Below are 10,670 nucleotides of genomic sequence, written 5' to 3'. Positions count from 1 at the left end.
AAAAAAAAAAAAAAAACCCAGATGTTGTCGAGGTTGCAGAGAAAAGGTAATACTTACAAACTGTTGATGGGAATGCAAATTAGCTTAGCCCCTGTGAAAAGAAGTTTAAAGATCTCTCAAAAAACTTAAAATATAATTACCATCTGACCCAGCAATCTCATTATGGGTATATACCCAAAGAAAAATGAATCATTCTATGCCGGGCACAGTGGCTCATGCCTGTAATCCTAGCACTTTGGGAGGCCGAGGTGGGTGGATCATGAGGTCAGGTGACCAAGACCATCCTAGCCAACATGGTGAAACCCTGTCTCTACTAAAAATACAAAAATTAGCCAGGCATGGTGACACACGCCTGTAGTCCCAGCTACTCAGGAGGCTGATGCAGGAGAATCGCTTGAACCCGGGAGGCAGAGGCTGCAGTGAGCCGAGATCGTGCCACTGCACTCCAGCCTGGGCGGTGGAGCGAGACTGTGTCTTAAAAAAAAAAAAAGAAAGAAGAATCATTCTACCAAAAAGACATGTTTATTACAGCACTCTTCAAAATAGCAAAGACATGGAATCAACCTAGGTGCCCATCAATGGTAGAATGGATAAAGAACATTCAAAACATATACACCATAGAATACTACACAGTCATAAAAAAACAATGAAATTATGTCCTTTGCAGCAATATGGATGCAGCTGAATTATCCTAAGTGAATTAACATAGAAACAGAAAACCAAATACCACATGTTTTCACTTATAAGTGGGAGCTAAACACTGGGTACACAGGGACACAAAGATGTCAGGACAACAGACACTGGAGATTCCAAAATCAGGGAAGAAGAGAGGAAAGTAAGAGCTGAAAAACTACCTATTGGGTACCATGTTCACTACTTAGATGATGGGGATCATTACAAACCCAAGTTTCAGTATCACATGAAATACCCATGTAACAAACCTGCACATGTACCCCCCTGTTATTAGAGAGCCCATGGCACATCCTGGAACAGTCCAAGCAAGAGCCCTATCTACCCTTGACAAAAAATGACTGTGGTAGGATCTTCACAATGGACATCAGAACTGATACAATTCTTTTATTATGTATCCAAAGAATTTAAATATATGCTAACTTTTTATAGAATAATTTGTAACTTTTACAAATTTAACTGCACATCTTTTCATCTAAAAATGTCTAGCTAAAACTTTTATTCATGTCTTATGTTTCCTATACTTCTTATATTCATGTCTTCTCATGCATATACTTGTATGTTAAATATATAAGGATTCATTTCAGGTGCCTACAACATGAAATAAAGCAAAACAAAAACAAATCAACAAGAAATGATATAATTTTAAATTACATTTAACAGACTTGGAGGAAGTCTGTTTTCCAAAAGAGATCACAGTATGGTTCCAATCCAAATAAAACAACTCCACCACAAGTGATGCCTTAAACGGAAGCTCATCTAGCAGTAAGAAATGGGCCAGTGAATACTGTTGGATCAGTCTCAACAGGAGACATTCATCTAGTTTATCCAATAAGATTTGTCTCTGTGTAATTTTCTACTGGTCTCCAGTTTATTGATGATCCGCCTCCCTTTCAGTTGCCTCCAAACCAGTTACCATTCTCACCATTTGGCGACTATCAGTAATATCAATGGACTAGCACACCAGCATTTTTTCAAGACAATGAGGCATAGCCTATAATTATAATCTGTAATGATTTTTAGAGGATAAAATTACAGTCTCTTATTAACACCATAGATTGAGCAACTATGGCTGAATATGCAGTAAAGAGACATTTGTCCCTTTTCTATTTAAAGAAAGCTGAGTGGAGGAGGGTAAGATAATACACTTACTTATTCACACTTAAACTGCATTTGTGATCAAAGCAAGTCTAATAAAAAGAAAGTACTTTAAGTGCTTAGAAGGTGAAGGATCAATAGACAAATACAGTAAAACCTAACCATGATTTCACTGGGACTACTCTGCCTGATTTGTATATTCTTATCCAAACAATAAAAACTCCTAAAACTTGTTATTTAAAAAAAAAAAAAAAAAAAGGATGGGTACTCTTATTGGGCTACTTGGCTTTTTATTTTCATTTGCCCTTTTTATCACCCCTTGCAAGCATCCAGTTCAATGTATAGAGTCATGTAACCACAAAACTATGGAACATTTCCATCACAGCAACAACAAAAAAGCATCCTTCTGCCCCCACATCAATCCCTCTACCCTCAATTTGTCCCCTCACAGTTTTAAGGAATATAATTGTTATACCTCTTTCTAAGAAGTCAAACCTTTGAACATCTACTGCATTACTAAAATAGTTTATTATACTCCGTTTAAAAACTCATTAAAGATAGTCTTACAGAGAGCCTAATAATTGATTCTAAGAATGAATTACAATTCAAGAGTCAAATAATTCACGTCTGAGTCTCAGTTCTTGAGGTAGCTTGTAGAGAGACTTAAGCAAGCCATCTACCATCTCTGGGCCTAAATGTTAATAATGTTTGACTTGTTCCCAAATAATATTACAATTCAGTTAAGGTCATTTGAAGTCATGCTTATAATAAACTGGAATTGTGTGTCATCTTTTCCTTGCTGTCCTCCTTCTTCTACCCCAAATTTCCTCACTCAAGAGTAGAATTTTGGTGGAATTGATCCCTCAGGCAAACCAAAACCGAAGTCAATCAGTCCAATATATTTCTCTAGCCTTAGTGATCAGTTCAGAGACTGGCATGTAACCTAAGCCAGGAAAATCAGAATGAACTCAAGATTTTTTTCTATGATGCTCAGATACAGAACATATTTTTCCCTAATAGATATAAATGAAGAAGGTGCTAGAAGCCGTAAAAACCTAATGGCCTCAAGGTGGCTGCCTTGGGATAAATTTGACACCACAGAAAGCAGAGTGCGAAAACTGAAAGAAACCAGGTCATTAATGAAGTCGTTGGACCACCTAATTAAGCTTTACCTGAAATCTATACTCCATCTGAACTTCTCTGTTTTTTGTTTTGCTTTGCTTTTTTAAGTACAGGGGTACAAGTGCAGGTCTGATATGTAGGCAAACTTGTGTTACGGGGGTTTGTTGTACAGGTTATTTCATCACCCAAGTATCTGGACTTTTCAATTACATATGTTGGTAGTTTTGTTTATTTCAATTTGAGGCTGGTTTTTAGTTACTTACAACTGAAAGTATAGGGACAGATGTAAATTGTCATTAGTTCATTTTGTGAATCTGTTTAATATGTAATGCATTTTTATTATAAAACTGTAATACAGACAAGATTATTATTGCTCAATTTTTTTTTTTTTTTTTTTTTTTTGAGACAGAGTCTTGCTCTGTAACCAGGCTGGAATGCAACAGTGCAATCTCGGCTCACTGCAACCTCCACCTCCCAGGTTCAACTGATTCTCCACTTCAACCTCTCAAGCAGCTGGGACTACAGGCACGTGCCACCATGCCCAGCTAATTTTTGTATTTTTAGTAAAGATGGGGTTTCACCATGTTGGCCAGGATGGTTTCCATCTCTTGACCTCGTGATCTGCCCTCCTCGGCCTCCCAAAGTGCTGGGATTACAGGCATAAGCCACCACGCCCAGCCTAATCTTAACACTACAGTTCCCCAATGGAGAACGGATGCAACATAGAACCTGATGAGTGATGCTATTAGACTGAATCTTAACACTACAATTCCCCAGTGGAGAACGTATGCAACACAGACCCTGATGCATGATGCTATTAGGCTGCAATTGTCCAAAGCCTGCATGAAACTGGTTGCAGAAGTTGTGGCTGGTATAAGCAGTGAGGAGAAAGGAATTTAAATTAGCACAGGCTGGACGTGGTGGCTCACACCTGTAATCCCAGCACTGTGGGAGGCTGAGGCAGGTAGATGGTTTGAGTCCAGGAGTTCAAGGCCAGCCAGGAAAACATGCCAAAACCCCACCTTTACAAAAAATTGGCTGGGCACAGTGGCTCACACCTGTAATCTCAGCACTTTGGGAGGCTGAGGCGGATGCATTGTCTGTGCACAGGAGTTCGAGACCAGCCTAGGCAACATGGCAAGACTCCATCTCTACAAAACTACAAAAATTAGCCAGGCGTGATGGCGTGTGCCTATAGCTCCAGCTACTAGGGAGGCTGAGGTGGAAGAATCCTTGAGCCCAGGAGGTTGAGGCTACTGTGAGCCATGAGTATGCTACTACCTCAAAAAAAAAAAAAAGAAAAGAAAAGAAAGAAAGAAAAAGAAAAATATAAAAAATCAAGCCAAGCATGGTGGTGCACACCCATAATCCCAGCTACCATGGAGACTGAGGTGAGAGGATCGCTTAAGCCTGGAAGGTCGAGGTTGTAGTAAGCTGTGATTACACCACTGCACTCCAGCCTTGGGTGACAGAGTAAGACGCTGTCTTAAAAATAAATTAACTAAATAAAGTGGCACATAAAAGATATCTTCAAATAGTAAGTTAAGTAAAAAAGATATCATTATTTTCAAAAGCAAATAAAACTTTGTTCATGTCACATTTCTCTCTCCTTCACTGCACATAACTGAGATTATAATGGCTAGTTTCTTACATACAAATACATATAAACTAGTGTCCAGGCCAGTAAATACTATGCCCTTCTTAAATGATGAACATACTATACGAATAAGCATTTATTTTTATCTTGTTCTACTAGAATGTGAACAAGATGAGGTTTAGTCTATAGCCAAAAACTATGACTAACCCATACTGGGATTACTTTTTGTTCCAAATGTTAGCAATATCTTTTTTTTGGAATGGATGCTAGGATGAGAGATACTGAATAATCTTTTTTTTTTTTTTCTGGGGGGCAGTCAGCAATTTTATAAATGTCTCATAAGTTAGGTTTGCAGCGAACATAAACCTACACTATAATTATTATTTTGTTGGACAGTCAACAAATTTTATACTGACATATATATTAGAGTAAGAGTTCCTGAGAAAATTTTTTCTTGGCTATTGATATATTAATGTTTGAATGTTGATTAGCCCTCTCACTAACAGAAACGTTTAGTTATGGTGCCAGAATAAACACTAACAATGACTGCCTTTAACTGTTTACACCAGTCATCTTCTCTTTCAATCCAGAAATCTCAGCTTTATATGTGACTCTTCTCTCTACATCAACTAGCCCCGTCTTATTAGTAAGGACATCATCTTGGTTTTATCAAACACTTCTTGTACCTGGATCTCCCACAATATACCCACTAGCACCAGGCCCTCTACAGACATTGCCTGAATTTCTACATTGTCAGCAATTTTTTTAGCCACAATAAATCCTGCACATTATCACCAAAATCATATTATTTTAAACAATTCTAACCATAATATTTTTCCACTTAAAATCTACCTAGCTTCTGATTATTAATAGGATAAAATCCAAAAGCATAATATAAAGGACATTGAATCTAGCTCAAACTCACCATATTTCATCATATCTAAGATGCCATTTATTCATAAAATAATCCCAATTTCTGATGGTGATGTAAAACACAATCAGCTGTAAGATGTATGCCAATTTCAGAGTTGTTAAAATGGGAAGAAATGTGCACGTTAAGATCAAAATTCAGTAATTCTTTAGCCTTACCTCTCACCATTCTAATATATACAACCTATTTTAATCATAATGCCTTACTGTTATTTGAATAAGACTGCCTGTAAAGTCCTTCTCCTACTTCCTTTGCCTGGAAAACTCCCATTCATCTTTTTAAAATTCCCTATATGCTACCAGTCTTGGGAAATTTTTCCTGATCGACTCCTACCCAAGGACTTCCACATAAGATACACAAGCTGCCCCCAACACCACTCAAGAGTGCTGTTAACAATGTAGAAAATGGCTCCTGGTACTGTATATCAAGGCACTGCATCCCTCCCTCCCAAAGATTTATTCATTCCCTCCTGCTTAGTTCTAAAAGTCCTTTGATGAACTTTTTAGTTGATTTTAGGGGTTGCTTTGAACTTTATCTTAATCAACTGATCTTAATCACCTACACAACAAAGGGTAAAGATTTTTTTGAAATCTTATTTACATTTGTATTCCCAATGGCTAGCATATGATAATTCCATGGGTTTTGAGTGATTCTGTGATTATAGGTTCTGATCTTTAGTTTCTTTCTCTTTTTGAGACAGGCTCCTGTTCTGTTGCCCAGGCTAGAGGGCAGTGGTGCAATCACGGCTCACTGCAGGCTCAACCTCCCAAGCTCCCCCACTTCAGCCTCTCAAGAAGTTGGGACTATAGCCACCATGCCCAGTTAATTTTTTTCTTTTCAGTAGAGACTGGGTCTCCCTCTGTTGCCCAGGCTCGTCTCAAACTCTTGGGCTTAAGCTATACTTCTGCCTCAGCCTCCCTAGGTTCTAGGATCACAGGTATGCAACCCAATATACACCTTTATAAAGACATAGAAGTTTTGAAAATAAAAAGTTAGCAAAAAGACACACCATGAAAACACTAATCATAAATTACAGTGGCTATATTAATATCAGACAAGGTAAGCTTTAAAATAGAGAGTATCACCAGATACAAAGGGATTTCATGAAAATAGGTCAAATCATCAAGAAAACATAATAATACTAAAGATAACAATACAAAGTATGTACACACCAAATAAAATGGCTTCAAAATACTTTTTAAAATACTTAGAAACAAAAGAAATAGGCAAATACATAATCTTAGTTCAGCACCCTTCTTTCAGTAATTAGTAAAACAGGTAGACACACCAAAAATTAAAGAATCACACTACACATTATTTATCCTAGTGGAAGAAAAACTTAAGTGCACAGAGAAATCTCTACACAAATGTCTCTAACAGATTTATTTGTAAAGGGAAAACACTAGGCCAGCCACGGTGGCTCACACCTGTAATCCCAGCACTTTGGGAGGCTGAGGTGGAAGGATCACTTGAGGCCAGGAGTTCAAGACCAGCCTGGGCAACATAGTAAGACCTCATCTCTACAAAAAATAAAAATAATTAGCTGGGTGCAGTTGTGCATGTCTCTAGTCCTAGCTCCTCAGGAGGCTGAGATGGGAGAATTATTTAAGCCCAAGAGGACTGTAGTGTTCAACAATCATGCCAATACACTCTGGCCTGAGTGACAGAGAGAGCAAGATCATATCTCTTTAAAAAAAAAAAAAAAAAAAATGGCCGGGCACGGTGCCTCATACCTGTAATCCTAGCACTTTGGGAGGCTGAGGAGGGCAGATCATGAGGTCAGGAGTTCGAGACTAGCCTGACCTAGTGAAACTCTGCCTCTACCAAAAATAGAAAAATTAGCCGGGCATAGTAGTGTGCACCTGTAATCCCAGCTACTTGGGAGGCTGAGGCAGGAGAATCACTTGAACCCAGGAGGCGGAGGTTGTGGTGAGCCAAGATCGCGCCACCGCACTCCAGCCTGAGCAACAGAGCAAGACTCCGTCTCAAAAACAGAACAAGAAAAAAAAAATGGTAAAAATCTGGAAAAGTAATAAATGCCCTTCAACAGATAAATAGGTAAACAAACTATGGTACACCCATAAAAGAGAAACAATAAAAAGGAATGAACTATGACACACACAACAGCTTAACGGATCTCAAAGGCATTGTGCTAAGTGAGAAAAAAGCCGTTATCTACGGGTTACGTACTATATGATTCCATTTACATAACACTCTCAAAGTTACAAAATTACACTGATGGAAAACAGATCAGTAGTTGCCTGGGGTTAGGGTTCAGAGAAAAGCATAACCATAAAGAAATGATATGAAGAAATTTCTTTGTGGTAACAGAACAGTTTAATACCCTGAATGTGGTAATAGCTACATGAATCCGGACATGATAAAATTTTATAGAACTATACACCACCACTTCCTCAATTAAAAACAATATATACAAACTGGTGAAATTCTAATAAAGTCTATAGTCAACTTCCAACTATTGTATAACACCGAAATCAGCTTCCTGGTTTTGGTAACACACTATAGTTATGAAAGATATATCATTGGGGGAAGTTGAGTGAACAGGGCACAGGAACTTTCTCTACAATTTTTGTGATTTCTGTGAGTTGTATTTCAAAAGAAAAGGGAGGAAAAGGATATAAAACAGATATACTAAAAATGTTTAGGCCAGGTGTGGTGGCTCACACCTGTAATCTCAGCACTTTGGGAGGCCGAGGCAGGAGAATCACTTGAGCCCAGGAGTTCGAGACCAGTCTGGGCGAGACCCTGTCTTTGTATTTTACATAGTGAGACCCTGTCTTTATATTTTAAAATAATGTTTTTAATGCTTAAAAACAAATTAGGGTGACATCATTGGGAATGGCAGAGTAAGGACCTCCAAAAATCCTCTCTTCCATAAAAGCAACAAGAACACTGGAAAAAAAAAAATGTCAAAACTTGGGCCGGGCATGGTGGCTCACACCTGTAATCCCAGCACTTTGGGAGGCCGAGGCGGGCAGATCACAAGGTCAGGAGTTCAAGACCAGCCTGGCCAACATGGTGAAACTCCATCACTACTAAAAATACAAAAATTAGCTGGGTGTGGTGGCAGGCGCCTGTAATTCCAGCTACTCTGGAGGCTGAAGCAGGGAAATCGTTTGAACCTGGGAGGCAGAGGTTGCAGTGAGCCAAAATTACACCATTGCACTTCAGCCTGGGCAACAATGCAAGACTATATCTCAAAAAAAAGTCAAAAATAGACTTTTTCAGAACTCTGAATAGTAACCAAAAAGTCTGCAACAATCCAAGGAGCATTTATTCAAAAAAGATGGCTGAATCTCAGAAAGAATAGCAAGCTTTGTGGCATTTTAACATGCCCTATTCCCATGCCCCTCTTCCCAGCTCCAGGCTAGCCCTGAAAAGCAGCAATCTACAAACCGTAGAATCCTGGAGCCTAGCAGCCAGTGGAGGTGACAGAACAGGGCTAGAGCTCCTTCAAAGTCCCATTTTCAGAGCAAGTTATTATTTGAGCTGACTAGCAATTCCCCGAAAAACCCCACTCCCAAGACTTCCCAATATTTAACCTGATTCAGAGCTTGCCCATTGCTAACAGCCTTTTCCCCCAAGGTATTTATTTGTCAAAAACAATCAGCTACAATTGTTTAACATTTCAGCAACCTGAAGCAGCTGGGACAAACAAGCTAACCAAAAAACACAAAAGGAAAAGGAGAATGAGATGTCCATAGGGAGTTTTGGAAAGTTCTGAAATTCCTAAGACTCTGGAAGGCCACAAGAGTGTGCCCAGGTCTATGGGCATGCTCAAGAAAGACCTGAGAAGGCCCTAAGCAATCACCACTTACTGAGCATGAAGCTCAGCAAAAACAGGAAGTCAAGGCTATGGATGAACCAGAAGCCTGGTTGAGTGCTGAAAGGGCGCTCCAACAAGCACACAGAGCCTCTCAGCAAAGACTAGAACAGTAACAAGTATTGACAAGAATGTGGAGAAACTAGCATCTTCATACATTGCTGTTGCAAATTATAAAGTGATTCAGCCACTTTGGAAAATAATTTGGCAGTTTCTCAAAAAGTAAACATAAAATTACCACATGCCCCAGCAATTCTACCCTTAGGGGAAACAGAAACACAGAACAACACAAAAACTTGTACATGAATGTTTATAGCACCATTATTCATAATAGCCCAAAAGTGAAAATAACCCAAATATCTCTCAAGTGATAAATGGATAAATCGTGGCATATCTATACAATGAAATATTATTTCAGTCATAAGAAAGAATGAAATACTGATACATGCTGCAACATGGGTGAACTTTGAAAACATACTTGGTTAAAAAAAAAAAAAAAAAGCCAGCTACAATAAAGGCCGAATATTATATGATTCCACTTAGGAAATGTTCAGAATAGGCAAATTCCTAGGGACAAGGTAGATTAGTGGTTGCCAGGGGTTAGAGGGTAGGGAGACATGAAGAGTAACTGCTAACAGGTATGGATTTTCATTTTGGGGGACAAAAATGTTCCAGAATTAAATAGTGCCGATGGCCATACAACTTCGTGAATATACCAAAAACTACTGAGCTGTGCAATTTTTAAGTGGTGCATTTTACAGTAACTGAATTATATCTCAGTTAAATAGTAACAAACACATAAAACTATCTGACCTAATTGATAAATTATATAGAACACTAAATTCAATAACTGCAGTATACACTGTATTTAATAAGATACATAAAATATCTACACTGAAAACCTCAAAATATTGCAGAGCGGAATTAAAGACACATGTTACATTCACCAAATCAGACCACAGGGTAGGCCTTAAAACTAAGCTCTGTAGCTATCAAAGAATTAAAATCATAAACAACTTATCATTTACAGATCTATGGTACAAATATGTACACAATATGTCAACAACACATCCCCTGAACACTACGTAAAATTTAAAATAGCTAGAACATCCCAAATATTAAGAAAATAAACAATAAACTTCTAAATGACCTGTGGACCAGAAAAATCACAATGGAAATAGAAATTTGAATTGCACACATCGAAATTGTATGCTGCAGTTAAAGGAGTACTTAGAAGAAAATGTTAATTATGTAAGAAATGTACATTAGAATGACTACTGGGGGTTAGCAAAGAAAAAATAATAATAATAAAAGAAATGTGGCTGGGCGCGGTGGCACTTCTGGCACTTCGGGGGGCCGAGGTGGGCAGATCATGAGGTCAGGAGTTA

At 38.4% G+C, this 10,670-nt stretch overlaps 1 protein-coding gene across 4 annotated transcripts in view; it reads right to left on the bottom strand.

Moving 5' to 3' along the window:
• Window positions 1-10,670, bottom strand: part of ADK (adenosine kinase) — a 636,511-nt gene that overhangs the window by 589,336 nt on the left and 36,505 nt on the right. The window lies entirely within an intron of this gene.

This window comes from Mandrillus leucophaeus, unplaced genomic scaffold (genome assembly GCF_000951045.1).
Source record: "Mandrillus leucophaeus isolate KB7577 unplaced genomic scaffold, Mleu.le_1.0 Scaffold39, whole genome shotgun sequence".
Lineage (NCBI taxonomy): Eukaryota > Metazoa > Chordata > Mammalia > Primates > Cercopithecidae > Mandrillus > Mandrillus leucophaeus.
Note: the sequence above shows the minus strand (reverse complement) of the source record. Positions and strands in the feature narration are given on the sequence as shown.